General features: G+C 41.5%; 1 protein-coding gene and 1 pseudogene across 5 annotated transcripts in view; one reads left to right on the forward strand and one right to left on the reverse strand.

Moving 5' to 3' along the window:
• The window catches only part of STX18 (syntaxin 18), a 147618-nt gene that overhangs the window by 69446 nt on the left and 51415 nt on the right, over nucleotides 1-26757 (reverse strand). The window lies entirely within an intron of this gene.
• On the forward strand, nucleotides 25273-25620 carry LOC106733224 (40S ribosomal protein S26-like; annotated as a pseudogene).

Here is a 26757-nt window from a genome sequence, read left to right on the forward strand (position 1 = left end):
CTCCTGCCTTCCACTCAGACTATATCATGAAATCCTGACTTTTAAATCTGTTTATGGGAAAATGTAAAAGATGTGCAAACAGGGTATTTGCTGCATCACACAGATGGTTTGGTAAAGCTTTTCTTTGGCCTCATAACCTAATGGTTATACCCACCAGGGGTTAGAAATTCCATGACCTTGGGACCAGCAGTTAGCATAATGGCTATGTTGCTGGACTCCCACGTAGTCGACCGTGGTTCGCGCCCCGGACCCGGTGGCTTTAACTCATGCCAGGCGCGTGTGTGTGTACCCAAGATCCTGAGAGGAGAATGGAGGAGAAGGGATTGCGGTGGGGCAATCACCCCCTGAACAGCGATTTCTCACTTCTGTCTCTCTGTCTTTCTGGTGAGCACACGCTTCCTAGAACAAAAACCTCTCAAATAAATAAATAAATAAATAAATAAATAAATTCCATGACTTTTAGGGGTCAGGTAAAGAATGTAAACAAATAAACCAAGGGAAATGGATAGAATAATACTGTAGGTTTGATAGTGGGGAATTCCAGTATTCAAGTACACAGTGGGCAGGTCAGCAGGTGGCATAGTAGTTTGGGCACCAGACTCCCACATGGCTGTCTATGGTTTGAGTCCCAGACCCAATGCCTTGAAGCACTTATGTGCAGGTACTCAAATCCTGAGAATGGAGGAAAAGGGATTGCAGTGTGGCCATCCCCTATGGGAAGCGATTTCTCACTTTTTTTTCCTCTCTCTCTCTCTGTCTCTCCAGCAAATACGCATGCGCAATGGCAAAAAAAAAAAAAAAAAAAAAAAAAAAAAAAAAAAAGAAGAAAAAAAAAAAAAAAAAGAGAGAGAAAAAGAAAGAAAGAAAGGAAGAAAAAGCCATAATGCAGCAGTCATAAGAAGCAGCTCTGTCAAAGGATAGCCAATGTGTAACCTCAGGGTTTAGCCCGAGAACAAGCCCAGGTCCAAACTCCCAAATACAATACTCGAGGTCCTATACAATCCAGCCCAAGTGTCCCTGGCCCTAAGCCTCCAGGTTCCATCACTTCTACACTCATAAAGTTCTCCTTCTCCTCTACCCCTTGGTCTTTTTTGGCCTCTACGTGTCTTTCTTTTATGGGAGAGAAAGGGCATGCCTAAGCACACATACCCCAGCTGCGTCTTGATGTCACAACAGTCTCCAGCCTAATAGGAAGCCGGTGCTTCCCCGCGGGTCAGTCTCACACTGCGTCACATTTTGCTGCTGTACCACTGTCTAGCCCCCTGCTTTAGATTTTGAATGTTTCTATAGTTCTGATTTTTAACAGAGTAACTTACATGATAATGTTGGAATATGCATACATCTAAAGAGAATGCCTCTTCTAAGAAGAGAAAGGCCACTCTAACATCAAATTCGATTAGGAAAGCAGAGTAAAATGAAAGTACATTTGCCCTTTAAAGCCCTAAAATGTCTGTTTCTTACTTTTGGTACCACTGAAGGACATGGGAATAGAGAGTAGGAAAAAGGGTCCAGAGAAGGAGGGGATCATTGGTGAAGTCTCTATGGGACCAGGTAGGTGACAAATGCAAGGGCTAAAAACGGAGCACTGTGGGGCAGACTTGCACTGTGAGGCATTTCGCAGGTGTGGCAGCAGGGGGGCACCACCATCGCCATGTCACTGCCTTTGTGGCTGGTCTTCCCCTAGCCCAGCCCAGCCCCATTCCACCTGAGGGAGCCCAGCCCATCCTCATAAGTCCTGCTTCTCTCCAGGATTTTACAGATACCTGCTTGTACTTTTTTCTAATGTTATAGTGTAAGTATTTATCTGGGACTCCCACTAGGTAAACTCCTTGGAGTCAGGCTCTCTATCCTGTTCATTTTTCTATCCCCAACAGTACCTAAATGTTTGAAAGGGATAAGGGGAGGAAAAAGGGAAGGGAGAGGGTCAGGAAACACAACAGAAAAGTCCTCAAGATTTGATAGATCCTGATGTACTAGCTGGATCAAAAAGGTATCAAAGGTATCATGCAGATTGCACCTAGATAATCCAGTTTATAAATAAAGAGGGACAAGATGGCTATTCGTGCAAATAAATAGGTCTAGAAAAGTCAGGGAGGTACGCTCGGAGGTGGAACATCACAAGATCCTGTGTCCTCAAAGGCAGACCGTCTTCCATCTGACCGATGGGCCCCATGAAGTCTTTTCCAGAGAGCTACAGTTTGATTATACCGCCGTATTATAGTAACTACGTCTCTACCAGAGAGGATAGATATGGACAGACTAGAGAATCCTGCAGTTCTAACAAAAACAGTACTTCAAAATAGGAACTGAACTATAACCAAAAGAGAAAGGAAAAACAGGAATGTTGGTGCCACCAGCAGATGGCATGGAGGTTAAGGCGCTGGACTACCACATGGTCCAAGTCCCACACCTGGCAGCTTGCTTTCTCTTTCTTTTTCTGGTACGTGTACATGCCCTAAAAGTCATAAATAAAAATAAAAATAAAGTCATAAATAAAAATTAAAATAAATAATACTTTTTTAAAAAGGAAAGGAGCCAGCAGGTGGCACAGTGGACTCCTACATGGCCAACAGAGGTTCGAATCCCAGACCTGGCAGCTTACTTTCTCACTTTCCCTTTCTCTTTCTCTGGTCAAATTTAAAAAATAATAACAATAAAAATAATTCTTTAAAAAACAAGAAAAGGGGACCAGCAGTTAGCATAATGGCTATGTCGCTGGACTCCCATGTAGTTGACCGTGGTTTGAGTTCCGGACCTGGTGGCTTAAACTCACGTTGGGCGTGTGTGCGTGCGTGCCCAAAGTCCTGAGAGGAGAATGGAGGAGAAGGGATTGTGGCATGGCCATCTCCCTGGGGGGTGATTTCTTGCTTTCTGTCTCTCTGTCTCTCTCTGTCTTTCTGGCAAGTGCACGTGCCCTATAGCAAAAACCTCTCAAAAAAATTTTTTTTTAAAAAAAGAAAAGTAGGGGGACCAGCAGTTAGCGTAATGGCTATGTCGCTGGACTCCTACTTAGTCGACCATGGTTCGTGTCCCGGACCTGGTAGCTTAAACTCACGCCAGGAGCGTGTGCGTGCGTGCCCAAGATCCCAAGAGGAGAATGGAGGAGAAGGGATTGTGGCGTGACTATCCCCCTGGGGGGTGATTTCTTGCTTTCTGTCTCTCTGTCTCTCTCTGTCTGGCGAGCGCAGGCGCCCTATAGCAAAAAAAACTCTCCAAAAAAAGAAAAGTAGGAATGTATTTTTTATTTAATGCCTTCTCTGTGCCAATTACTGTAAGTAGATTATTTCATTTAATTCTGACAACAATCTGTAGAAGATTATATTTTCAGTGAAGGAAAAAAAAAAAAAAAAACCAAGCTCTGAGACCTGGTATTATCAACAGAGCTGGAACTACTACCTCCAATTAAGCTGAATTAGTCGGGGTTACTTCAGTACTGTTAAATTTATAAGCACATTAGTGATCTCTAGTTTCATGTGACATTAACATCATTTTGAGGGCTACTGTGTACTGTTGTTATTTCACTAAAGAAACTCTCACTTAATATTTAATGATATTAAGAAATTAAAACGAGGCTCAGCCTTGTAGCATAGTTGTTAGCAAACTGAACTGCAGTGCTGGAAGCCATATGGCCAGCTACAGGTTTTGTTCGCAGGTTAGCCTGAAAGCACAAGTATGTGCGTGCTTGCCCACGATCCTGATGAACTGGGGAGCCGCGAAGTAGACTACGGTGTGATGAGAACCTATCAAGAATGTGCGTCTCGGGACCAGCAGTTGGCGTAATGGCTATGTTGCTGAACTCCCATGTAGCCGACCGCGGCTGGAATCCCGGACCCGGTGGCTTAAACTCACACCGGGCGCGTGTACATGCATGCCCAAGATCCAGAGAGGAGAATGGAGGAGAAGGGATTGCGGCGTGGCCATCCCTCCCTGGGGGGTGATTTCTCACTTTCTATCTCTCTGTCTCTCTCTGTCTTCCTGGCGAGTGCACACGCCTTAAAACCTCTCAAAAAAAGAAAAAAAAAAAAAAAAAAGAATGTGTGTCTCTTTCATGCATGAACTGTCATAAATAAAATACACTTTAAAAATAATCATATGTTTTTATTTAGGTATAATAATGATATTATATATTGGGAGGGGTCTTCAACAGTTCATGGAAAATAAATATTACCCAAAAAATGCATGGATTTCACAAATTTTTTGCATCAAAATAAATCTGTATTGGGGCCAGAAGGTGGCATGGTGGCTAAGGTGCTGAACTCCTATGTGGGTGACCGTGGTTTGAGTCCTGGACCACGTGGTTTGAAACTCACATTCTCCAAAAGGAGAATGGAGAATGTCTCTGTCTCTCCAGCAAGTATATGCACCCTGCAGCAAGAAGTCTCTCAGAGGAAGAAAAAAAAACCCTGAAATTCAATTTTTCCATGAATGTTTTGAAGTCCTTCATATTATGATTATGTTTTTATTTTTTCCTTAGATTCCTTATCTTTTAAAGATCTATACTAAGCAATTTACAAAACAAATGATATAATGTCCAAGACTTGCTTCAAAATAAGACAGGGGAAGTACAGATAAAACAGGGTTAGTCATGGTTGGTAACTAATGAAGGTAGGCACATATGTACATAGAGGTTCCTTACACTGTACACTTACATACTTTAGATTTTCCATAATAAAACATTATTTAAAAAATCTTCTCATTTATGTGCCAGTCAGGTCACATGGTGGTTAAAGTGGTTGGATTCCACATGGCCAACTGTGGGGTTTAAGTTCTGGACTCTGCAGCTTGCAAAACATACTGAGTGCATGTGCATTCATGCCCAAAATCCCTAGAAAAGAATGGAGAAAAGATTGTGGTGTGGCCATGCCCCCAGGGAGTGCTTTCTCACTTTCCCTTTCTCCGTGCCCCTCTCTCTCTGGAGGGCACATACACCCTATTAAAAAAATAAAGTTATTTAGTACTTCTTTTTTTTTTAAAGAACTATTTATTTAATTTTATTTATTCATTCATTCATTTTTAAATTGACCAGAGAGAGACACAGAGAGAAAGAGATGGAGGGAAAGTGAGAAAGCAAGCCATCAGGTCCGGGACTCGAACCATGGTCGATCATGTGGGAATGTTCAGCGCCTTAACCACCACACCACCTGCTGGTCCCCAGCACTTCTTCTTTTAACATTTTTAGTCATTCTGAGGCACAGATTTTTCTGCTACCAAAATGGTAATAACTCACAGTTAAACTATTAGGCTGGTGCAAAAGTAACTGTGATTTTTGCATTGTTGAAATTTGATACTGGATACACCCTTTTTAAAAATATTAATCTAATTTTATTTGGTATTATTATTTTTTTTAATTTGACAAGAGAAAAAGAGAGAGAAGAAGACAGAGAAAGTGAGAGAGCAAGCCACCCAGTCCAAGATTTGAACTGTGGTCAGCCATGTGGGAGTCCAGCACCTTAACCACCATGCCACCTGCCAGCCCCCATTATTGGATACATTCTTAAATGTGGTTATGTTATACATCATTTTTTTTTTTTTGGAGAGGTTTTTGCTATAGGGCACATGTGCTCACCAGACAGACAGAGAGAGACAGACAGAAAGCGAGAAATCACCCCCCAGGGGGGATGGCCATGCCGCAGTCCCTTCTCCTCCATTCTCCTCTCGGGATCTTAGGCACGCACGCACATGCGCCTGGCATGAGTTTTAAGTCACCGGGTCTGGGATGCAAACCGTGGTTGACTACATGGGAGTCCAGCGATATAGCCATTATACTAACTGCTGGTCCCTGTTATACATCATTTTAATGTACATTTCTCTTTTTTTTTTTTACTAATGATTTATTATTTGCTGTTTATTTTATATATATATTGGACTATGGAAATGTTAGACAAAAAGCAAATTCGAGTGATTTTCTTATTTGAGTTCAAAAAGGGTCATAAGGCAGTGGAAACAACTCACAACATCAACAACGCATTGGCCCAGGAATTACTATGAACATGAAGTGCAGTTGTGGTTTAAGAAGTTTTTCACAGGAGACTAGAGCTTTGAAGATGAGCATATTGGCCAGCTATCAGAAGTGAACAATGACCAATTGAGAGCAATCATCAAAGCTGATACTAACTACCAAGAAGTTGCTGAAGAACTCAATGACAATTTATAGTCATTCAGCATTTGAAGCAAACTGGAAATGTGAAAAAGCTCAGTAAGTGGGCACCTCATGAGCTGGCCGAAAATCAAAAACTTTGTTCTTTTGAAGTATTGCCTTCTCTTATTCTACATGAAAAGTTAATTTTAGATGACAACTGGTCATGACCATCCCAGTGGCTGGATCGAGAAGAAACTCTGAAGTACTTCCCAAAGTCAAACTTGCACCAAAAAAGCTCATGTTTGGTGGAACCCACTACAGTTTTCTGAGTCCCAGCAAAACCATTACATCTGAGAAGTATGCTCAGTATATCAATGAGATGCACCAAAACTACAACACCTGCAGCTGGCATTGGTCAACAGAAAGGGCCCAGTTCTTCTCCATGACAGTGCCTGACTGCATCCCACACAACCAACATTTCAAAAGCTGGATGGGGACCAGCAGTTAGCATAATGGCTATGTCACTGGACTCCCATGTAGTCGACCGTGGTTTGAGTCCAGGACCAGCGGCTTAAAGTCATGCCGGGCGTGTGTGCGTGTATGCCCAAAATCCTGAGAGGAGAATGGAGAAGGGATTGTGGTGTGGCATCCCCCCAGGGGGGTGATTTCTCACTTTCTGTCTCTCTGTCTGTCTCTGTCTGTCTGGTGAGCGCACACATCCTTTTAGCAAAAGTCTCTCCAAAAAAACAGCTGGATGAACCTCAGGGATCTGTCCTTGAGTGAATTTGCACTGCCAACGTGTACTCAACACCAGGGACTTACCGGCATGGATGGTTTTCTCACAAGCATACTGTTGAGAGGGGAAGAACCAAGGCAAAACTGAGGTTATCCAAAGCATGTACTAGGTGATCCATTTATGTAAAACACATGAAACATATACCTAAAGAATACATACACAGAGAGGGCTCTATTAGGTCGTTTGGGAAAGTTATGAGGTACTTTTCTATGTTTGTCTCTGCAAGGATACATCATGACTTTCCCAACGACCCAAAGACATCCCATCAAAATACTGACAGTTGTCTAGGTAATAAGATTTGGAGACTTTGCTTTCTTTTTAATATATTCTGCACTTTGAAATTTTCAACAATTAGTATGTATAATCTTTGTAATCAAACAAAAAGTGTTTATAAACAGATAAAGGTAACTGCCGACATGCTTCCCTAACACTGAACATCAGCATCTTCATTACTCCCAGGATCAAGTCCAATTCCTTAAGCCCTTAAGCCCAACTCCCTGCTGCTTTTCCAGATTCAAAGCCCTATCTCATCTTACTCAGACTCCTAAGAACTGGCTCAGGCATCCCACCTCCTAGATGTCTTCTCCGCCAGGTTAAGGGCTCCTCTTGTTCACCTACAGAAAGATAAAACGATCCCAATCTTTCACCATTAGCAGAAATCAACTCAAAATGGATCAAAGATCTAAAACTAAGACCTCGAACTATAAAACTACTGGTAGAAAACATTGGGGGAACTCTGGGAGACACTGGCGTAGGCAAAGATTTCTTAAATAAGACCTCCAAAGTACAGGGAATAATTCCCAAAGTAGACAAGTGAGACTACTTCAGATTATTAAGTTTCTGCACAGCCAAGGTCATGGTAATTAGTTTGAATCAACAACCCTCAGAATGGGAGAGTATTTTTGTAAACTATGCCTCAGATAAGAACTGATAACCAGAATACACAGGGAACTCAAGTGACCTACCTGAAAAAAAAAAAAAAAAAGGAACTAAATGTACCTACCTGAAAAAAAAAAAAAAAAGATTAACCCAATTTAAAGATGGGAAAATGAACTGAACAAAAAACTTCCTAAGGAAGATATACAAACAGACAAAAAACATATGAAGAAATGCTCAACATCCCTCAACATAAGGGAGATGCAGATCAAAACCACAATGAGACACCACCTAGCCCCTGTCAGAATGGTGAAGATTGAAAACACACACAAAAAATGATGTGTTGGCAGGGCTGTGGTGAAAGGTGAACTTTCCTACTATGTTGGTAAATGTAAATTGGTCTGGCCACTGTGGAAAACAATATGGAGGTTCCTCAAAGACCTACAACTAGAACTACCATATGATCTAGCAATCCCACTCCTAGGTATCTACCCAAAAGAGAAAAGAAGGAATGCTCAGTCAGAAAAGCTCTTGCACATCAATGTATATTGCGGCTTTATTCGTGATTGCTAAAGTATGGAACCAACCCAAATATCCATGAACAGACGAATCGATTGTAAATCTATATATACTCTATGGCACATATGGCACATAAACCCTAAGGAATACTAGTCAGCCATTAAAAAAAAAAAAAAAAAGACCCTGGCATTTTACATTTGATGGAAAGTGAATGAATATGGAAGTTTACTGCTGAGTGAAGCAAGCCCGGCTAAGGAAGCAAGTCAGGCTATGAAAGAGAGACATTGTATGTCTCCACTTAATATATACCAACTGTCTGCACTGTATGTAGAAACTGAAAGACAGGAAGACATAAAAGCACTGAAAATAGTTATGGACACTGGAGACAGTATGGAAGGTTGGTGGGAGAAGGGCAGAGTATATTGGGGGAAAAATAGGCAAGGCATTTGTGGGACATAATAATGGATTATTACCTGTTGATGATAATGTGTATAGCATTCTTAATTGGACTGGTATTTCATGTTGGGTAAATTCTCTTTACAAGCCAAATGACATATAGGAATCAAATGTATAAATAATAATATTAAAATTTTTAAAAAACAACTCTTGTAAGAATTATTTCTTTCAGAGATGTTACCATCTTGTTTTGAATTGTTTTCTATTTTTTTTTTCACTTTAGGGCGCGTGCGCTCGCCAGACAGACAGAGAGAGACATAGAGACAGAAAGCGAGAAATCACCCCCCAGGGGGGATGGTCACGCCGCAATCCCTTCTCCTCCATTCTCCTCCCAGGATCTTGGGCACGCACGCACACGCGCCCAGCGTGAGTTTTAAGCCACCGGGGCCGGGACGCGAACCGCGGTCGACTTCGTGGGAGTCCAGCGACATAGCCATTACGCTAACTGCTGGTTCCCTGTTTTCTATTTTTTTGACATATGCCTTGGGCGTATGCCTAGCCCAAAGCAGATCCTCAATAATTACCTAATGCTCCAAATGGAATTGATTTTCTCTCCTGTTGGAGAATTAATACTAGGGTAAAACAAACTCCAAATACGGTTAAGTCAATTACACGTGCCCCATTATCCACTAGATGGCAACACAGGGATTATGGCAGTAGTGATACCAGGAATTCTCAAAACTACCATTTCTCCCCAAGAGCTTTTAAACTTCTCTGGTTCTTTCTTTTTGATTGGAATCAAAGTTTTAATAAAGACTATTCTGCAGAGGCTAAAGCTGAAATGGCATTGTTTCGACATACATGTGCAGTTTGGATGAGTCCAGGAATGTTTTGAAACACTGCACTCCAGGCAGATTCGGCACCAAGGGAGCTCCAGGAGCATGGCTGCCATCTGCCATCCCAGGAGGCAGGCCCAGCTTTGTTTATATGTGTCACCCACAGAACAGCCTTGCTAGCTGCTCCCTCGTGGGTGTTTTATAAATTACCCAAAGCAAGACAAGCTGCAAAACACAAACCTTGGTACAAAATGGTGGGATTCTTCTCACCAAGAATGGCTGCAAATTCACTCTAGGGAGGGTCAGTATCCTTCGCTGAGCACAGCAGTGGTTTCACTCACATCCCCCCTACCCTTCCCCAGAATGATAGAAATTCTGTTCTGCTGGCACTCACAGCATTTCCAACAAAGACCTGATTGATTAGGAAACACTAAGTACCGATTTGCATAATTTGCCTCTGCAAGAAACGACCATTGTTCAAGATTAAAGAGACTCCAGTAGGTCCCTCTGGCATATTGTAAAAAGTTCCCTGTAACATAAAATCATTATTTTTTTCATTCAATCAGTGGACACAGCTTGCTGTTCAGTTTAGTATGCAGCCAAAGGCACAGCCAGAAACAACCACTGTTGTATAAATGTTTGCCAACTACTGATAAGCTAAAATGATTTTTCACAAGGATCATGTTCCCAAGTTTAATTTGGAACCCACTAACTAAATTTTGAATCTACTCCCTTCGGTCTTAATTGAAAAATGCATCAATACCAATTACTAAAAGTCTGAGCTAAAAGTTCAAAACACACCTCTGAGGCAGGGGCATCAACCCCACTCAAGTCACAGAAGGGGATGTTTGTATCCTGTCCCTGGTTAAGAGAAGTTCCCGTGACTAGTCACCCACCAAAGAGCCTAGAAAGGCCACATTCAACTGCTCTGGACCAGAGTGCTGAGTTTATTAAGGACTTACATATATAAACTGTTCCTTGCTTTTCTTTCCATTTTTTTCTTTATTCATGATAGAACACATGCATACACATGTACGAGTTAGAGAAAGAGAGAGAGCAAGAAAGAAAAAGAGAGGAACACCTTCTGCCGGGTCTGGTCGTGCCACCTTCCCCTTCCTCCAGTTCTATGCCCCCTCCCCCTCCCGCCATTTCTATGGCCTGCCATATTCCGGGTGCTCGGGCACATGAGCGGTGCGCTTTAGGCCAGCAGGGCCAAGCATATGAAACCCAGTAACCATGTGGGATCCAGCTTCTCGTGAGCAGCATATGACACCGTGCCATGGAGCTGGCCGGTGAACTGTTACTTTCTTGCTTTCTTTTTCTCAGCAGTTGTTTGGTAAGCAAGTCTTACAGGCTATGTCCATCTCCTATCTGTTTCCCCCTAACTCCTAGGGGATGAATGCAGGGGCCATGAAGGGCTGTGGTCACGGTCAAGCTTCTGGCCACACTCTTCCCAGATCTTGACCAAGCTCCTGCTGCTCTCCCCTGTCCACCTCTGCAGCACTAGCCTCCCTTGGCTTCCAGAACACCATTCTCTCCAGGTTCTCTTCTGAAACCTCTGACAGCTTTCTTCTGCCTTCATTCACTCCCTCTCTGCCTTTGCTAACTTCTGGAACTTACCTCTCATAAATTGAGCCTTTGGTTCTTCATGTTCTTGCTAAGCCCACTTATTCCAGTCTACAGCGTTGGTCACTATTTACATAAAATGCCCCAGCCCCTGCTTCTCTCCTGGCTCCAGGGAAGTGTACCCACCTGTCTCTTCAACTCAGCCACTGCATGACCCACTGGTGTCTCAGAAACAGCTCGCCTCAGCAGTAGCCTCATGCAACCACTCACACTGTCATTTTAGATTCTTCCCTCCCTTTTACTCTACAACAAAACTGGGCAATCTTGTCCACTCACCTTGTTCACATCTACTGAAGGGGTTGACCCTTACCAGTCAGCTTCTCCTGCCTTTCCCGCACATGCCACGTGCCAGAACACAGGGCCTTTGCCTAAGTAAGCCTCTTCTTCCTGCCTCTGCACCCTGCTCTTCTGTCCACCGGAAATATCTTCTTTCCTATCAGCCAACTTTGGCTCAAAAGCGCTGGGTCCAAGGATGTCATAGCATTCCGAGTTTACTTTCCACCTTCTCTGCATGAAGCCTTCCTTGGAGCATGCTGTGTCTCGTAAATGTGATTTAAATATATAAGGTGCCCTATCTCATACTCCACAAACCCCATGAGATAAAACACACAAGGCCATCCGGATCTAAGGTCAACTATAATCAGTAGCTAAATAACTTCTTATGGATTTTTATTAAGATCTGGGGGGTGGAGGTGGTGGTGATTTCTTGCTTTCTGTCTCTCTCTCTCTGCCTTTCAGGCGAGTGCACGCGCCCTACAGCAACAACCTCCCACACACACAAAAATAAATAAAAAAGAATCAATACCAGTCTTACTGGCTTATAGTTTTCAGAATTCTGCCTATGTTGTTTTGTTTTATAAGAATTATTTTTTATTTAAATTTTTAATTTTATCATTGTTATTATTATTTTCCAGTTTTGATCAGAGAGAGACAGAGAGAGGGAAAGTAAAGAAAGCAAGCCACCAGGTTTGGGACTAGAACCACAGCTGGCCATGTGGGAGTCCAGTGCCTTTAACCACCATGCCACCTGCCAGCCCCTCGGCCTATGTTTTTAAGAGACAGTGAGGAAAGCACATGTGCACAAAAAAGGAAATTGATTTTCCCAATCCCATCCTTCTAACTTCTGAGTCTCGTGTGGTAGACAAGAGAGCTGGTTAAACAAAAAAGGGACGTGGGTGATTACCACTAGGTGAATGAATTTGGTGGTCTCATTTCTGATATTAACAGCTAGCATGCCAACAGCTTGAATATCTAATACCCAGCCCCTATCTTCTTTTTTCAAGTCCCTATCTTTTTAAAAGAAACTTGGAAATTAAAAAAAAAAAACTAAATCTTAGATTCTTAGCATTAAAGACTTAATGAGAAAACCTGTACTCTAATTTCAAAAGTTGAATAGCATATGCAGAACCAGCAGTTAGCATAATGGCTATGTTGCTGGACTCCCACGTAGTCATCCGCGGTTTGCGTCCTGGACCCGGTGGCTTAAAACTCACGCCGGGTGCGTATGCGTGCGTGCCCAAGATCCTGAGAGGAGAATGGAGGAGAAGGGATTGCAGCATGACCATCCCCTCTGGGGGGTGATTTCTCGCTTTCTGTCTCTATGTCTCTCTCTGTCTGGCGAGCACACAAGCCCTATAGCGAAAACCTCTCAAAAAAAAAAAAGTTGAATAGCATATGGAATTTGAATTATCCATTAAGTTCAATGCAGCTTTCATTTTAAATAGGGCTAGGACTTTACAACCTGAAGAAAAGGTAAATATCATGTATTCAACTGTTCCTTCTAAAGTCTCCCAGCCCCAACTGTTTCTCTTTGTAACTTGAATATAACTGAACATTTCACTCTCATTCCTTTAGCTCCCCAAAGACATTGCTTGATGCAGCCCCTCTGTTTTCGAAGCTCTGTCCACTGCTGGTTTATCTGACCTTTCTAGTTGCCTGGCATATGCTTGATGACACACACAGCATAAAGCCTGGATGGACTCTCTAGACCAGGAAGAGTCTAGAAGACACCTTGCCTTGCTTAAGCAGCAGCATGGAGGGAGTCCACTGCCTCTTCATTCTACTTCGAAGTTCTTTTTCGCTCTGAATCAAGGTCAGGTAGTACGTTCCGCACATCTGAGTCTTCTTCTCTAAGGTAAGCATTCACAATACCCTCAAAAATTCTTTACATGAAATACATCTGTGGCTCTGGGCCACCACCGCATGCAACATTGTGGGCCTCACAAGTCAAATGTGGGTCCTAGAACTGGCTCACCACTTGTGTCAGCAGGACATGCAGGGAAAAGCAGAGCTCCTGCCTCCTTTCCTCCAGGCTCTGAGCTCTTATTACTGCCCTCAAGGCCATGTTCACTCACATGTCACTGCGGTCAGATGACTTCACATCCACCAAAAGGACTTCTCCTATGAGCTGCTGATAAACTAGATCTTCATTATATTCATACTTTTCCCTGGCCTCCCGTTACTTGCAATTCTGATCATTCTGCCATTGAAGACACCTGTAACTAACAATCATCAATTTTTAAAATGGGGAATAGGGGTGAAGAAAGCAGCACATGGTGCTATAGAACCCACCGGGTGAATAACCAGCTCAACTAGTCACAGATACCCTAACAGTCGAAAGGGTTCCTCCACAAAATAGCAAGGAGAGACTTTGTTAACTAAGGCCTTCTGGAGTCAAAGACTCTCCTTGCCTAGCAACTCAAGCTTAAGCACATAACGAGCGTGGGAGGACAGGGCTCATGCTTCCTGACCGTACCTCGGCTGGTTAATAATCACTGCTTTCTTTTCTGTGTGCTTGGAAACCTGTATTTCATCTGTTTATTTGACAAATACATAAGACCCAGTATGGGCCAGGCACGTCAAGGAGGTAACAAAGAAGAGAGGAAGGGAGGAGGGAGAAAGAACAGGAAGTTCCAATGCAAGTTTCTTATGTGGCTTTGCACTGCATTTCAGATTCAATCCAAATCCTGCCTGATCCAGAGACTGTGAAGAGCGTGCTTGTGTTGTGTCCTTCTCAGTCTCGGTAATACCAAGGATGAACTACAGAGTCAATCATGCCTGGGTTCAGATCCCAGCTCTGCCACTTACTGGTAATATGGCCTTATGCCAGTTATTCAACCTTGCCAAGCCTTTAACTCTGAGGCTTAAACTTAAGATAGCGATGCTGAAGGTGACTATAAGTCGTTAATGAAAACATCAAAAGAATCTTGACACGGTCTGACTCAGGGGAAGTGCTCAAACGTTCTAAGTTTTCTTCTACTTCCCTTCATCACTAAGTCTCACCCATGAAGCAAGCTGAACTTCACAGCAAGCTGAACTTGAGGGTATAAGGTGAAAAGCGCACACAACTCAAATGACACACTGCAAAGGCCACACTGGGTTCTGGGTTCTAATACACACTTATATACTCCTGCAGTAAGTTCAAAGCTGCTTATTCCCCTCAGTGCTGGAACAGTTTGCCATGTCTTCAGCTGAGCCTAAGAGGAAGTGGTAGCTTGTGTTGAGGACTCATGAAGTGAAAAATCCGGATTCTTAGCTGCTAGAATCACAGGTAGTCAGACAAGACACTCTCACTAGAAGAGGCCCTAAGGAAAGACCAGCGATGGGAACAGTGGTTCCAAGCCCTATCTCACACTCACCCTGGAGCTCACACCCACTAAGTGGGCAACAGGCACTGAAGAAAAAAACATTTCTTTTCCTCCCAAGTGCACGGCTAAGCTTCCAGCAATGAGGTTTCTGTGGGGAGCTGACAAATGTGCAGCCTGCTCCTGCCCTGCCCCACAGGCACTCTGCTGATCTTTTTCTTCCTCTCAGGCCACCTCTCTTCTTCTTCCTCTTCCTCTTCTTCTTCTTGGTCTTCCTCCTTCTTCTGCTCCTTCTTTTTTTTAATTTTGCCAGAGGGCACTGGGGGTAGGCGGGGGAGTGAGAAAGCACACCTCACGGGTAATGGTCACTCTGCAATCACCTCCCCTCCATTTCTCCCTCCTTCCAGGATCTAAGGCATGCACACACATGCTTCTGGCATGTTTATCAAGCTGTCAGGTCCAAGACTTGAACGTCACAGTCAGCCTTGTGGGATCCAGTCCCTTTACCTACCAAGTTGTGGGCTGGCCCCCACTGCCCTTTTTCTAATGCAAGTACTCTTCCACAGAACAGTTTTCTGATTCACTACACACTTTTCCTGGGACTAGTGCTCATCCTGGAGCCCCACAGGGAGCCTATATTCCCTTTGCTCCCTTGGAAGCAGAAAGAATAAGTGCCATAGGGTCAGCATTCAGGCATGGAGTGGAGATGCTGTCTCCCAGCACAGGGTGACTCCAAGCCAGTTTTCGGACCTCGGGCACTGCTCTGTGCTGTGATTCTTCACCTGCATGCTGCAAAGGTCAGACAGGGTCATCCCCAAGGTCCCGTCCAGCTCAAAAATGCCAAGATAATTTTTTTTTTTGGGGGGGGAGGTATTTGCTATAGGGCACGTGCACTCGCCAGACAGACACAGAGAGACAGAAAACGAGATATCACCCCCCAGGGTGGATGGCCATGCCGCAATCCCTTCTCTTCCATTCTCCTCTCAGGATCTTGGGCACGCACACACATGTGCCTGGCGTGAGTTTAAGCCACTGGGTCCGGGACGTGAACCATGGTCGACTACGTGGGAGTCCAGTGACATAGCCATTACGCTAACTGCTGGTCCCAAAAATGCCAAGATAATTTTTTGTGTCTGATCAACTTGAAAGCATCTATGAACAAACCCTGACAGTTTCTTTCCACTCCTTTTATGCTTTCCAAAATTTCCAGCATGGTTCTAAGGCTCCATGTACTTATAATTTTTATTTATTAAGGTAATCTGACTTAGGGCAATTCAGCTACAGAATTTTGGAAATTCTAGTGATGAGAAATTAGATATATTTATAATTGCTCACATATCAGCAAGTATAAGTAAAACAGACTATGAAAGAATTACCCTGACAGGGTCTGGCAGGTGGAGTGGTGGTTAAGGGTGCCGGACTCCCACATGGCCAACAGCAGTTCGAGTCCCAGACCTGGTGGTTTGCTTGCTCACCCACCCCCCCCGGTCAAATTTAAATAAATAAATAAATAAAGTTAAATAAAATAATTCTTTGAGAAAAAATAAGAATTACATTGACAATTTGTAATGGACAAGAAATCTGGGCATGTTATAAATGTTTTGAGGTAAATATGCAACTGAAATGATAATGGTAAATACTTACATAGTACTTATTACATGCCAAGAAGAATTTTGAGGGTTTTTACAGATTACTTCATTTAATCTTCATTACAACTATAATATGTACGTACCATTACCTTCTCATTTTACAGAGAACAGAGGCTAAGTAACTAGTTCAAGGTCTCACTATTAAGTGGTAGAGCTGCCTCTGATATTGAGAATTCTCCAGCCTCTTCATTCTTCACTTTTCTTTCTACTTAAATTTATTCAGAACTCGGAACCAGCAGTTAGTGTAATGGCTATGTGGCTGGACTCCCATGTAGTTGACCATGGTTCGTGGTCCTGGACCTGGTGGCTTAAACTCATGCCGGGCGCATGTGCATGCCCAAGACCTGGAGAGGAAAATGGAAGAGCAGGGATTGCAGCATGGTCATCCCCCAGGGGGGTGATTTCTCGCTTTTTGTCTCTCTGTCTCTCTCTGTCTTTCTAGTGAGTGCATGAGCCCTATAGCAAAAAACTCTCCCCCCAAAAAAAAACGATTATTAAGAACCCAGCTGGTTCTGTGGTCTGGTGGTTGAGGCAGACAGATCCTGTATAGCCGACCCTGCAGTTCAAATCCCAAACCTGACAGCCTGGGAAACACACCAGGCGTGTGTGCACATGAAAAATCCCAAGAGGGAGAGATGGAGGAGAAGGGGCCGTGGATGATCATTCCCAAGGGGGTGGTCTCTCTGCTTCCTCTTCCCCTCTCTGACTCCGGTGGGTGCATGCACTCTCTAGCGCACACACATACACACAAAATTCTCTGAAACCCTGACAAGAAAAACATTTTATTTATACTCAAGTTTCTCAAGTTAAAATCTCAACTCTATCCTTAAAATTATTTATATATCTTGAAAAACAAACAGTGTAAAATTCAAATTTGAGTTTCACTTTCTAGGTGGGGGTTAAATATTTTTCTCTATAGTGGTTTTACAGAAATAGTTGTGAACATCTAAAGTACAGTTCTTGAACTTTTTATGGTGCACAGATGTCTGTAAGACTCTAACAAAAGCTATGAATCTGACTTCTCCCCTAAAAAATAAACATACACACAGACACAAGAACTTGCTGCCTACCATTGTGAGCTTCAGAGGCTCTTGCCTCACTGGAGCCCAGGTTGAGAACCTCTGATCATAAACACGGCTCAAGACGTACACACACACACACACACAGTGAGAGGGAGAGAGAACACTCTCCCTGCGAATGGCGTTGGCATAGAAAGGGCTTCCCAGCTCAGCACGCAGAGACAGCGGCTGGCTGGCCGTTGGTGGTGGAGCCTGCCTGCAGAGTGACTGACATGCACTGCTAAGGGGCCAGTGAAGGCGGCAGGGGCTCTGGGGCCTCAAGTGTTGGAGAAAGACAGTGTACTATGAGAACCACCCACAGGTCTGCCTCCCAACAGGCAGAAAAGAAGAGAGATGGCAGAGAACCTCCAAAGCGTCTTCATCATAATTGTAGTAAGTATTTGGTACTGACTATGTCAGGCGCCGTCTTGCGCTCATCATACATATTCTCTCAGTGCCTCTTCACGACAGATGAGAAAAAGACGAGGAAATTCACCTAAGATCACAGAGCTGCAAGGGGCAGGCCAGGGTGCACACTCGAGCCCAGGTGAGAGCTGTGCTCTGAAGCCCAGCACCGCTCTCAGGACAAGACCCAACTCTCGCAGAACCCCCAACGCGCCAACTCATGAAAGCGAATCCATCCGCTTTACTCACCAGGCTCTTCAAAGGCATTTAGAAAATGTCTTCTAAATTTTTCTAATCCATGGCAGTAAACACAAAGCAAAAAAACTTTATACACCATGACGGCACATTCCACATCCCCGGAATATATTCACACCCTTTTACAGTGAAGAATTAAAAGACTTTAAAAATTCTAAGTCCAAAAAGGGCTGTGTTTTGCTCATTTTGAATTCCCAAAGCCTGGCATAGTTCCTAGCCCAACAGATGTCTAGGATTTAACAAATCAATGAGTGATACATTTTATCAAGAATGTATCATTCTAAAATAAAGATTAAGCAACAGCTATACCTAAAAACTGATGGTTATAATGTAAGGTTTTTTTTTTCAATATGGAAGTTTCTTATATAATTTTACACATATTTTAACTATACATCAAGGGTGTAATTTCTGATCAGTTCATGACCTACAGTGTACAAGCAGCAGCAACTCCTCTCTTGAGATTAGAAAAAAATTAGAACAGCATAAAGTCTGTGGCAACAAACAGGTTCTCCCGCAAGTAGTCTTCTGTCACTGAGGTTGCATATAGGCACTCCAAAGTGTGATATCCCTAAAGCCTGAACACTGTTCTGTCGACTCTGAAAATAATATAGCTTTTTGTTTCAATTACAAGCCCTAAGAAAATGTTTGTGAAGGCTTCAAGGACCAGCACTTACAACTACAGAAGTGGGAGAACCATTAATAAAATGGACATCTCTCAGCTGGTCCAAAATTGTGTTTCCCTAAAAGCCTTGCACTGCATTCAAATCATCTGCCAAACACAACATAACTCACTTATTTGCAAGCAAAGGGCAAGAGTTAAACTAATACAAATTAATTTTCTAAATCGTCTACTCAGCACAGCAAAATATAGTCTCTTCCACTAGGTGGTGCTCTCTACCACACTATTTCACAGGGCACAGTACAGGACATCAAAATGACAACAGCCTGGTTTTAAGATGATTTGTCTCTTGAGGATATACATTTGGTTTAAGTTTCCACTGCAAAGTTAAAGTTCTTAAGATAGGTCATGCAGATCAATTGCTCCTGTAATCTGAAACTCAAAAGAGCAAGTAATATCTAAACAAGGGGAGGGGTGGCTCTGAGCTTATATGGGCCTCTAAAAGCCAGGAGACAGCCTGGCTACCTCTAATCTCACCATCAAAACTGTTACCTTGTTCAGGTTCTGCTTCACATCAACAAAGAGAATAGCAAAAGCAACTGTAAGCAGTACAACAGCAAAGGGCAGCCAACCTCCACACTGCCTGATGCACACCAAAAAGGACACTCAACACAAAGCACTGCTTTGGTAACATTAAAGCCATCAAAGCAGAAATGTTTTTTGCTCTACTCAAATTTATTTTTTTTCTCTTTCAGTGGTAACATAAGCAAAGGCATGAGTATTAATTTTATCATGAAGCTCTCAGAAAGGGGTTCGGTAACAAGATACTCAGTCCTTGCTTCTAAAGTCATCTTCCAACTGAATGAATGGAAGTAAAATGCAGAGTATGCTGGCCCAGACCAATAATGCGAATGTTCAAATTTCAAGCAAAATCCAGGGCCTTATTTCATCATTCTGTCTTAAAAAAAAAAAAAGAATTATTTTCCCTCCCTATGGTCTTCTTTGGAGTAAATAAGGCATGAAACTGAAAGTACTTCATACACAAGCAAAAAAAAAAAAAAAGCAGAAAAGACTACTTCAAGGAATGAGTTATAAACATTCTAATATCTTTACTTGCAAAAAATAAAACTGAAAAGAAATTAACAGACTGCCAGCTGCTAAATTTTACAAAAGTGATAATTATTTTAAGTGTTCAAAATACAATAAAATAATTAGTTCCTAACATAACATTTGATAAGGGGAAAAAAAACTGTAAAAGCAACTAGAAAAATAATGGTTAGGTTCTAGGCAATATATTATAGATCTCAATTCTGAGAATCAAACTGTATCCTTTCATTCCACTTTTATGAATTATTTTACCAAGAGACAAAAAAAATTAAGTCCTGTATTTAAATTTTAGATTCAGAACTCAATTTGAAGCCTTAAAAGTAAAACCAGTATATACTATATAAATCCTTTTTTAAGTTTTTCAGATCATTAATTAGGTTAAAGCATATAAAAATTTCCATTCTTATCATAGCAACAATTTTCACTTAAAATCACACATTAATTTGTGATAAAACTGTCATGAAACTGTAACATTAACTGGCCCGCAAACAAATACGTATATAGCTGTAAGGGACACACGTAGCAGTGTACCTAAGAAAGGAAAGGAAAATGACAGTGTTCCAAAGCTCTCTACAGCATTAGTCAGTATCTGATCAAATATTATTATAACTATTATTTTTAAATGCCTATAGGTAAAAACTAGCAAAGCAATTCCTTTCCACACTAATAGTATTACTATAGTACAGTCAAACTCCATACTGCCTGATACACACAAAAAAATACAAATTTCTCAAGGAATTAAGAATATAAGCACTTGAAAAAAATGCTAATTTGTAATTATGAGGTCAATCTTATAACAATGAGATTTAAAACAAATTTTAGATTAAGGTTTTAAAGTTATATTTCTATACTGTGTCATATTTTGACAAACTAAAATTCTTTCCTCCCTGCAAAAGAGACTTTCCATATACACTTATTCTTTAAAAAATAATTTAAATTTTATTGGAAACCAAGTATTTTGTTTTTTAAATAAAATATATAAATACATGCAATTTCTGTGCCCATAATTATAAAAAGCGTTTTTAGAGACTCCTATAACTATCAGTGAGGCTCTTAAAAAAATACAAAAAGAACTTCATTCATGTTGAAGAATTCATATTTAACCTTTCTTTTAAATTACAGTATAAATCTTTGTTCCAAATCCACATAAATCACTGGTCTTCTCTCCAAAAATAAGTTTTTGGAGAAAACATTATTAAATGTTACATCTGACTTTAATAAGAGTTTCCCAATTTGCTTTTGCTTGTTTATTATCAAACACTAATCATGACTTTCCCAAACCTATTTATACTTTCACACAAACTTCCACAGTTTCCCCAACTTAAATAAAACCCACAAAAACTGTGGGAAATGTTTCGCTTGAAAGATAAAAGCAAATTGGTCCAAATGTACATTTGCAATAATCAGTGTTTACTTTTGTTGTTCAAATACTCAGCTTACAGCACTTTCAATATCTGCATTCAACTTAATTTTCTTTCTTGTTTCTTCAAAAAGAAAAAAAAAAAAAAGGAGGGAAAGTAGTTTTCTTTCCTCCAATTTTGCTCTCAAAATATAAACTCATGTAATGCAAAGCATTCCTGGATCGGCCATGTTTTAAACTCCAAGCACATCTAGTTGCAATAGCATTCACGTGACATACGAAATGCCAGTTCTTTCAAAACCTCAGTCTGAATAGTTTATAAATCTGATTTCACTTTTCCAAATAAAATGAGAAAGTTTTATCATATACGGCCCAATTTAAAATTTTAATAAGTAAAAACGGCATAAGAAATGATACCATAATACTAAAGTGAGAAAAAGGACAATTATTAATTTCATTTACCACAAAAGTTGAAGTCTCTCTCTTTGAAGTGTCTCTACCATAGAATTTGCATTACATTTATTAAAATATGACGAACTTTTAATCTGGGAACAATTTACCAGCTAACGTTATCTACTGAAAGAGGAACTACTTATGCTGCTCTTATTTAAAGCTGCTCAGAAAACTGGCCTTGATGCGTGCTTTTGAAAACAGCCCCTAAATGCCGTCTAAGTCTACCCGTGATCTCGTTCACCCACGGCCCAGGCATGCCATGTACTTGGAAAAAAAAAGGAATGCCATGTAATTGGAAAGGTTGAAATTTGTCTCTCAAATGGGAGCTAAGGCATCCTCACAGTAACACGAGTTAAAGGTAATAAAACTACAGAGGAAGATTTCCTATTAGAATAAACATATTTTAAAGTCTGTATGATTGATAACAGGAAAAACTTTTTTTTACCATAAAAGAAAAAAAAAAAGTCTCCTTTTTCTTTGACAAGAGATTCTGGTTTGAAGAATCTCACACCCCAGTTCTCCAGCCATGAATCCCAGTTCATTTTTAAAATGAGGTCTATTTCCTGTAATTTTAGATATTTTAGAGTACAATTATTTTACATTTTTATGATGCCTTTGGGGTATCATTACAAATTTTTTTTATGTGTTTAAACTTAGAAAAGTAAAATTAAGTAATAGCTTCTCTTAAAGGGAGCTGTCAACTCTCTCCTGAACAAAAATCTTTGTTTTAAAGCAATCTAGAGATTTATATCCCTAGTAACCATAGAAATTAATCTTAAGCTTTAGAAAAAATTGCATAAAATACTCTTTATTTAATTAAAATCAGAGCTCTGTTCTTAGAAATAAAGACCTTTTGAACAGAAAGAATTTTCCACAGAGTAGAATTGTTTTAATTCAAGGTGGCACTCTTTGTGATAAATTAATCAAACACATTTAATTGACTCAGATTTGTGAGCACAGAAAGATAAATGCTTGCTTGGAAAGGGTTCCTGGGGACTTCATCCACTGAAAACTTTTCGTAAAAGAAAGTGAAACACACAGGCTCCAAACAGCATTTGCAGATTGTGAGCAGGGAAAAAAAGAGCAAAGAAGAGAAATTTAGCAATAACAATTAGGAGAATCAGTCAGAGCCGAAGCTCTGCTTTTATTAGGAAACTGAAAATATCGCTCACCACCCGTAATATAAAGATCCATCAACACATCATAAAACGACCTTCATTCTTGTGATGACTCACTTTCTGTTTCACGTGCACTAGGATGGAGACATGCTCTAAATTCTGCTCGTCGCCCTAGGACTAAGACGTGTGTTTCAGACTTAGAACCCGCCGGGACATCTAGGAAACCCACGAGGTTCTGCCCAGCCACTTTCTTCTGGAGTGGTCCAAAAGAATGTGTGCATTTGAAGGGTGATAGAGACAAACTCCTTGAACATTTTTTAAATGTCCAAGTTTCCAGGCTTATGAAATTCAGATTTTGAGGAAATATGAGTACTACCAAATTTGATTAACTTTTGTGAGATTTGAAATTTGTAGCTTCAGGTAGGTTTTTCTCTGCATAATGAATAATTTTATACACTTAGCCGCATTCTGATTCCCTTTATATTTTTAAAAATCTGCCCATTTGAAAACAAAGATATTACTGATCATGTAATAAAATAAATATTAAATATCTGTAAAGTAAAACCTTCTCAAGCAACCCCAGTTTTTTATTTTTTTTTTTAAAGCACAGGCATTGGGCTAATTTCACTAAAATTCACTACACATTTAAGAGAAATAAGACATCTTGGTGTATATAATGAGTTGCAGGAAGGGATAGAAAATGATGAAGAACTGCAAAGGACAAGAATAGGCAGTTTCCACTGTACTTAACTTACACCACAGTATGTTTATCTTGGTAGCTCAACAACTATTCCTCTACGGTCCCAAACCAAATTTTTGTTTTTTTTGGGTAGGGGGACAGAATAAACGACCTGATTCAAATGACACGCAGCACTCTCCAGCACGAGTGATCCCCAATGTAAACAGTATGTGCTATGTATCAACCAATTTTAACTTTTAATTACAACTTAAAATGATCAACAGTGCTAGAAGTCTAAAAACCTGTGCTAAAGCCATGCATAGGAAATATGTTTATAGAGTTTAATGCGAAGATTGGTAAAAACAATCAATATTCGATTAGCAATTTACTGAGGTTGAATGTCTTCATCCCACATGCAATAACTTACAAAGGACACACAAGCACATCCTTGAAAGGAATACAAACTAGCAAGAGGCTCATGGGTTTTAATACTCAGAATTTGTAGTACTCTTAACTTTTCTCCCTCTCCTATAAGAAAAATCAACAAGGTAAAAGAGGAGACTTTGAAAAGCTCATGGAAAAATGGCTACTACAAGTTCATTCTGATGCAAAAAAAAAATAGTGAAATTTATGTACAGTGCTTTTATTTTTATTTTTAATAGTTATTTATTTAATTCCATTTGTTATTATTATTTTTTTAGAGGTTTTTGCTATAGGGAGCGTGCACTCACAGGAAAGACAGAGAGAGACAGAGAGACAGAAAGCAAGAAATCAACCCCCAGGGGAAATGACCACGCCACAATCCCTTCTCCTCCATTCTCCTCTCAAGATCTTGGGCACTCACTACATGGGAGTCTAGTGACATAGCCATTACGCTAACTGCTGGTCCCCGTTTGTTATTATTTTAAAATTTTGATCAGAGAGAGATAGAAAAGAGAGAAAGAGTGAGAAAGGAAGCCACCAGGTACAAGACTTGAACCATGGTAGGCCATTTGGGAATCCAGTATCTTTAACCACCATGCCACCTGCTGGCCCCTTGTTTTTTCTGAGAGATTTTTGCTATAGGCCACATGCACTTGCCAAAGAGGCAGATAGAGACAGAAAGTGAGAAATCATCCCCCAGGGAAGATGGTAATGCCACAACCCCTTCTCTCCCATTCTCCTCTCTGGATTTTCGGCACAGAAGCACACACACACACACCCAACATGAATTTAACCCACCAGATCTGGGACTCGAACCTCAGTTGACTATGTGCTAGTCCAGGGACATAACCATTATGCCATCTGCTGCTCCCTATGCACAGAGCTTTTAAACATACATTTTCCAAGATTTTTTTGGAACAGAGGTTTTTTGCTATAGGGCACATGAACTCGTTGAAAAGACAGAAAAAGACAGAGACACAGAAAGCAAGAAATCACCCCATGGCAGGGATGGCCATGCCACAATCCCTTCTCCATTCTCCTCTTGGGATCTTGGGCATGCACACACATGTGCCTGGCATGAGTTTAAGTCGCCAGGTCCAAGACTTGAACCATGGTCGACTATGTTGGAATCCAGCAACGTAACCATGACGCCATCTGCTGGTCTCTTCCATGAATTTTTTGAAGACCCTCTCATCTATTCTTTTACCTCCTTAACCCACATCTCATGGTGGTCTCCTTTAGGTGTGATCTAATAGGGAACGGCTGACATTGAGGTCCACTCATCTCAGTCTGCAAAGTTGTTTTAAGGATTATATAATAAATGCCAGAGTGCACTGAGGTAATAAATAATGCAAATGCTAAGCAATAAGAGCTAATAATAATCACAGTAGTTAGAAAGTATTAACTATCGCCTCTCGTGGCCTCGCTTCCGAGATGATGAAGAAAAAATGGTACAACGGCCGTGCCAAAAAGGGCCGTGGCCATGTGCAGCCTATTCGCTGCACGAACTGCGCCTGATGCGTGCCCAAGGACAAGGCTATTAATAAGTTCATCATCCGGAACATAGTAGAGGCCCCAGCCGTCAGGACATCTCTGAATCAAGTGTCTTTGATGCCTATGTGCTCCCCAAGCTGCATGTGAAGCTACATTACTGTGTGAGTTGCGCCATTCATAGCAAGGTAGCCAGGAACCGATCTCTGGAGGCTCGCAAGGACCGAACACCCCTACCCCGATTTAGACCTGCGGGTGCTGCCCCCTGGCCCTCCACCAAAGCCCATGTAAGGAGCAGAGTCTTTAAGGACTGAAGAACTGTCTGTCCTCTGGGGGAAAAAATAAAACGCTGATTATACATTAAAAAAAAAAGAAAGAAAGTATTAACTAAGTATCTATTTAGGGATCAGCAGGTGGTGTAGTGGTTAAGGATGCTGGACTTCTACATGGTCGAACACGGTTCAAGTCCTGGTCCTGGCAGCTTGCTTTCTCACTTTCTCTCTCTCTCTCTCTGCTCCTCTCTGATCAAATTAAAATAAATAAATAAAGTTAAATAAAACAATGCTTTTTGTTTGTTTGGCGAGGTCTTCATTATAGGGCACGTGTGCTCGCCAGAAAGGCAGAGACAGAGAGACAGAAAGCGAGAAATCACCCCCCGGTGGGATGGCCACACTGCAATCCCTTCTCCTCCATTCTCCTCTCAGGATCTTGGGCATGCATGCACACACGCCAGGTGTGAGTTTAAGCCACCGGGTCTGGGACTCGAACCACAGTCAACTACATGGGAGTCCAGCGACATAGCCATTACACTAACTGCTGGTCCCTCAATAAAATAATTCTTTTTTAAAAAAAGCATCTATCAGGAACCAGCAGTTAACATAATGGCTATGTCGCTGGACTTCCTCGTAGTCGACCGCAGTTCGCGTCCCAGACCTGGTGGCTTAAAACTCACGCCGGGCGCGTGTGCGTGCGTGCCCAAGATCCTGAGAGGAGAATGGAGGAGAAGGGATTGCGGTGTGACCATCCCCCCTGGGGGGTGATTTCTCGCTTTCTGTCTCTATGTCTCTGGCTGGCTGGCGAGCACATGCGCCCTATAGCGAAAACCTCTCCAAAAAAAAAAAAAAAAAAAGAAAAAGAACAGGCTGGGTTTTTGAAAAAAAAAAAAAGAGAAAAATCTATTTACACCCAGTTTAGAATGAGCATTCTGTACAAAGACTAATAATCTAAAATGACAGTGTGACCTTGGTCAAGTCAATTCTCCAACTTTAATCTTTGCTTATAAAACAAAGTCTGTGGACCAGCAGACAGCATAGCAGTTTAGGTCTCTGGACTCCCACATGGCCAACTACAGTTTGAGTTCCAGACCTAGTGGCTTGAAACTCAGGCCAGTCACATGCGCATGCAAGCCCAGGATCCTGGGAGGAGAAC

The sequence above is a fragment of the Tupaia chinensis genome, unplaced genomic scaffold, assembly GCF_000334495.1.
Source record: "Tupaia chinensis unplaced genomic scaffold, TupChi_1.0 Scaffold141490_1, whole genome shotgun sequence".
Classification (NCBI taxonomy): Eukaryota; Metazoa; Chordata; class Mammalia; order Scandentia; family Tupaiidae; genus Tupaia; species Tupaia belangeri.